Source organism: Tarenaya hassleriana, unplaced genomic scaffold, assembly GCF_000463585.1.
Source record: "Tarenaya hassleriana unplaced genomic scaffold, ASM46358v1 Cleome124, whole genome shotgun sequence".
Lineage (NCBI taxonomy): Eukaryota > Viridiplantae > Streptophyta > Magnoliopsida > Brassicales > Cleomaceae > Tarenaya > Tarenaya hassleriana.
In genome coordinates this window covers 254,967-260,772 of record NW_010962834.1, presented here as the reverse complement: position 1 = coordinate 260,772, position 5,806 = coordinate 254,967, and the positions used below count along the sequence as shown (strand labels likewise).

Here is a 5,806-nt window from a genome sequence, read left to right as displayed (position 1 = left end):
CCTTAGAGAACACTTAGATACAGATTTTTGGAGAGCTTTTGGTGAGAGAAGAATATAAGTTCACGGGATTTCGGGAAGAAGAAGGAAGATTCGATCGTGGAGACTACACATCTGCATGAGACTTTCTTTCCTCTCTTTTACCTCTTTCTTCATGAGCTTTTTATTGTTTTCCATGAACCGTGAGTAGATCAACGACTATGGATTAGGGATTCGTATGTGTTTTGGGTATGTTTGAACCCTAACTTGGATTTCGACGTTATGCTTGTTTCACATGTTTGGATGCACTCTAAAAGTGCTTGGACGCACTCTATACGTGATACGAACCCGGATCGACGAATCTTAGAATTAGGTAAGCAGGATAGTAGATGGATGTTCAAAAACCCACTAACGACACGTGAACCGAATCTAGGACTTGTTCCAGTCACAAGAATGCCCTAAACCCAATCCAGACCCGGTTAGAGAACCTTTGAAACGAGCGAAGACGCCACAAACACCTGGTGGTAAAAGTGTTTGATAAGTCAAAAGAACACTACCTCAAACCTTACGAAGTTTAGAGTTAGTACTCAAGAACATAAGAAGAAACCTCTCAATTCAATAATCTGAGTTTTACATGATAGATGCTCCCTTTTTATAAGGAAAGGAAACATTGAAAAACTAAGAAAAATAAAAGAGTTTGCTGAAAACAAAGAAGACTAAAAACCATGCAATTGTAATTTCCAAGGTAGTCAAATACGACTACATTTATTGCAAAGAGACCAGAATTTTCGTAACTCCTCTTCTTCATGACTTTTCAAGCATTCTTTTGGACTTATTTTGCTTCATTTGGGCTGATTTGGGCCTCAAGTATGTTAACCAAGGGATGGGCTTGAGTTTGGGCTGATTCCACTTGATTTTGAAGCTCAAACTCTTCTTGAAGTAGCATTGTAAATGTTTCCTTCAACCTCTTTGCCTTGGCGCGAGTTATGGGACCGTCACTCTTCAATTTCTGTTCCAAGAGCTCCTTTCGATCCGCTTGAGAATCTCCAGCTCCCGTTCTCTTGTCGTCTCTCCCGTGCTTCCCGATGTCCTCATCATTCCCTTCCTCTTGAAAGGGATTTGCCCTCAAATCCGAATTATCATCTGCATCAAAACGAGCTAAGTCAGCAACATTAAACGTAGAGCTAATGTTGTACTCACCTGGAAGTTCAATCTTATAGGCATTGTTGTTGATTCGTTCGAGAACTTTGAATGGTCCATCTCCCCTCGGCATAAGCTTGCTCTTCCTCTGATTTGGAAACCTTTCCTTGCGCATATGAATCCACACCATGTCTCCTGGCTCGAACGTAACTTCCTTGCGCCCTTTGTTTGCTTGCTTAGCGTATTGCTCCGTGCGTCGCTCAATATTCTTCTGGGCCGCTTCATGAATCTGTTTTACAAACTCAGCCTTGTTCTTTCCGTCAAGGTTAGTCATTTCGTTCATCGGCAATGGCGAAAGATCCAATGGTGTTAGTGGATTAAAACCGTAAACGATTTCAAAAGGCGAGTAACGCGTAGCACTATGCACAGATCGATTATATGCAAACTCAACATGCGGTAGACAGTCTTCCCACGTTTTAAGGTTCTTTTTAATTAAAGCACGCAACAACGTAGAAAGAGTCATATTCACCACTTCCGTTTGTCCATCGGTTTGTGGATGACAAGTCGTCGAAAAGAGTAGCTTAGTCCCTAATCTTCCCCATAGAGTCTTCCAAAAGTAACTTAGGAACTTAGTGTCTCTATCTGAAACAATCGTCCTAGGCATGCCATGCAACCGAACAATTTCTCGAAAGAACAAAACCGCAATATGGGATGCATCATCGGTTTTATGACAAGGGATAAAATGTGCCATTTTTGAAAATCTATCAACCACAACAAACACAGAATCCTTCCCTGTCCTAGTTCTAGGCAACCCAATAATGAAATCCATTGAAATATCAATCCATGGTGCACTCGGACAGCATCACATTCGATCTCAAATGTTTTCTGGAAATTAGGTAGAGTCAAGAGTGGAGAGTCGATCAACTTCCCTTTAAATGTTTGGAATGCCTTCTCTTGCGCTTCTCCCCAACGAAACTTGTTATCCTTTTTAATCACTTCCGTCAATGGGGCAGCTATGGTGCTGAAGTCTTTGACAAAACGCCGATAAAATCCTGCCAAGCCATGAAAACTTCGAACCTCACTAGTGGACTTAGGAGTCGGCCAACTCTTGATGGCTTCTATCTTTTCCTCATCGACGTGTATGCCCTGTGAACTGACAACAAATCCTAGGAAAACAACCTTATCAGTGTAAAAGGTGCATTTCTTAAGGTTAGCGTATAATTTCTCGCCTCGCAGTATGTCAAGAACACAACGTAGATGTTCAACATGCTCTACTAAACTCTTGCTGTAAACTAAGATATCGTCAAAGTAAACAACAACGAATTTTCCAATGAGATTTCGGAGAACATGATTCATAAGCCGCATGAAAGTGCTAGGTGCGTTAGTTAAACCAAAAGGCATTACCAACCACTCGTAGAGTCCTAGCTTCGTTTTGAACGCTGTCTTCCATTCATCACCCTCTTGCATACGAATTTGATGTCGAAAGAACAAATCAGCAATATGGGATGCATCATCGGTTTTATGACAAGGTATGAAATGTGCCATTTTCGAAAACCTATCAACCACAACAAACACAGAATCCTTCCCTGTCCTGGTTCTAGGCAACCCAACAATGAAATCCATTGAAATATCAATCCATGGTGCACTGGGAATCGGTAAAGGCGTATACATACCATTGGGTTGTACCTTGGATTTCGCCTTCTTGCACTTCATGCATCTTCCACACACCCGTTCAACATCTCTCTTCATATTTGGCCAATAGAAGTGTTCCTGCAAAGTTGACAAGGTCTTGGCCACTCCAAAATGTCCCATGAGACCGCCTCCATGAGCCTCTTGAACAAGCAAATCTCGCATAGAACAGTTAGGCACACAAAGTTTGTTCTCACGGAATAAATATCCTTCGAACCGATAATATTTTCCACTTGCAACCTTTTCACATGCCTTGAACACATCTTGGAATTCCTGATCAGATTCGTACAACTCCTTAATATGTTCAAACCCTAGCATTCTCGCATCCAAAGAAGTTAACAACGTGTATCGTCTAGACAATGCATCAGCCACAATGTTTTCCTTACCTTGCTTATGTCGGATAACATAAGGAAACATTTCAATGAATTCTACCCACTTGGCATGTCTTCGACTCAACTTGTGTTGTCCCTTTAGGTACTTGAGCGATTCATGATCGGTGTGAATCACGAACTCCTTCGACCACAAGTAGTGTTGCCACGTTTGCAGAGCCCTCACCACTGCATACATCTCTTTGTCATACGTCGAATAATTCAATTGAGCTCCGCTCAACTTTTCGCTGAAGTATGCGACTGGCCTCCCTTCTTGCATCAGCACCGCACCAATTCCTACACCAGAAGCATACATTTGATCTCAAATGTTTTCTCGAAATTAGGTAAAGTCAAGAGTGGAGAGTCGATCAACTTCCCTTTTAATGTTTGGAATGCCTTCTCTTGCGCTTCTCCCCAACGAAACTTGTTATCCTTTTTAATCACTTCCGTTAATGGGGCAGCTATGGTGCTGAAGTCTTTGACAAAACGCCGATAAAATCCTGCCAAGCCATGAAAACTTCGAACCTCACTGGCGGACTTAGGAGTCGGCCAACTCTTGATGGCTTCTATCTTTTCCTCATCTACATGTATGCCCTGTGAACTGACAACAAATCCTAGGAAAACAACCTTATCAGTGCAAAAGGTGCATTTCTTAAGGTTAGCGTATAATTTCTCGCCTCGCAGTATGTCAAGAACACAACGTAGATGTTCAACATGTTCTCCTAAACTCTTGCTGTAAACTAAGATATCGTCAAAGTAAACAACAACGAATTTTCCAATGAGATTTCTGAGAACATGATTCATAAGCCGCATGAAAGTGCTAGGTGCGTTAGTTAAACCAAAAGGCATTACCAACCACTCGTAGAGTCCTAGCTTCGTTTTGAACGCTGTCTTCCATTCATCACCCTCTTGCATACGAATTTGATGGTATCCACTCTTCAAATCTATCTTTGAAAACACAGTAGAACCATACAATTCATCTAGCATATCATCAAGACGAGGTATAGGGTGTCGATACTTCACCGTTATGTTATTGATTGCTCGACAATCAACACACATGCGCCACGTTCCATCTTTCTTTGGAACTAGAATTACCGGTACGGCACATGGCGACATGCTCTCCCGAACATAACCTTTCTCCAGGAGTTCAGTCACTTGTCGTTGAAGCTCCTTTGTTTCATCTGGGTTAGTACGGTACGCTGGTTTGTTTAGAAGGCTAGCACCGGGTACGAAGTCAATCTGGTGCTCAATTCCTCGCAAGGGTGGTAGACCATTCGGGATCTCTTCCGGAAAGACATCCTCGTAATCCTGTAACAACTTACAAACACCACTAGGCAAAGAAGAGATTAGTTCGTTAGCAAATAAGGCCTCCTTATACATGAGTAAAATCATCGGCCGGTTCGAAAGCATAGCTTTCTTAATCTCTCTAGCTCTCGTGAAAAGAAGAGTGTTTGTCCTCTCGGGATTTCTCTCACAGGCTTTTTTCTGGGGTTTTCTCAAGACCTCACCAAGTTTTAAGTGATCTACCTCATGGTCACTCGTATTCAACGCTTTTTCTCTTTTGAGTAGTGTAACTTGATCTTCGTATACCTCTTTCGGTGTGAGAGGTAACAATCGAAACCGCTTGCCCTTGTTTTCAAATGAATATCGCGTGTATGCCCTGTGAACTGACAACAAATCCTAGGAAAACAACCTTATCAGTGTAAAAGGTGCATTTCTTAAGGTTAGCGTATAATTTCTCGCCTCGCAGTATGTCAAGAACACAACGTAAATGTTCAACATGCTCTACTAAACTCTTGTTGTAAACTAAGATATCGTCAAAGTAAACAACAACGAATTTTCCAATGAGATTTCGGAGAACATGATTCATAAGCCGCATGAACATGCTAGGTGCATTAGTTAAACCAAAAGGCATTACCAACCACTCGTAGAGTCCTAGCTTCGTTTTGAACGCTGTCTTCCATTCATCACCCTCTTGCATACGAATTTGATGGTATCCACTCTTCAAATCTATCTTTGAAAACACAGTAGTATGTCAAGAACACAACGTAGATGTTCAACATGCTCTACTAAACTCTTGCTGTAAACTAAGATATCGTCAAAGTAAACAACAACGAATTTTCCAATGAGATTTCGGAGAACATGATTCATAAGCCGCATGAACGTGCTAGGTGCATTAGTTAAACCAAAAGGCATTACCAACGACTCGTAGAGTCCTAGCTTCGTTTTGAAGCTGTCTTCCATTCATCACCCTCTTGCATACGAATTTGATGGTATCCACTCTTCAAATCTATCTTTGAAAACACAGTAGAACCATACAATTCATCTAGCATATCATCAAGACGAGGTATAGGGTGTCGATACTTCACCGTTATGTTATTGATTGCTCGACAATCAACACACATGCGCCACGTTCCATCTTTCTTTGGAACTAGAATTACCGGTACGGCACATGGCGACATGCTCTCCCGAACATAACCTTTCTCCAGGAGTTCAGTCACTTGTCGTTGAAGCTCCTTTGTTTCATCTGGGTTAGTACGGTACGCTGGTTTGTTTGGAAGGCTAGCACCGGGTACGAAGTCAATCTGGTGCTCAATTCCTCGCAAGGGTGGTAGACCACTCGGGATCTCATC

The 5,806-nt window shown here is 41.9% G+C and overlaps 1 pseudogene; it reads right to left on the bottom strand.

Moving 5' to 3' along the window:
• Positions 1-808: 808 nt before the first annotated feature.
• Positions 809-5,806, bottom strand: part of LOC104807094 — a 7,138-nt pseudogene continuing 2,140 nt past the window's right edge.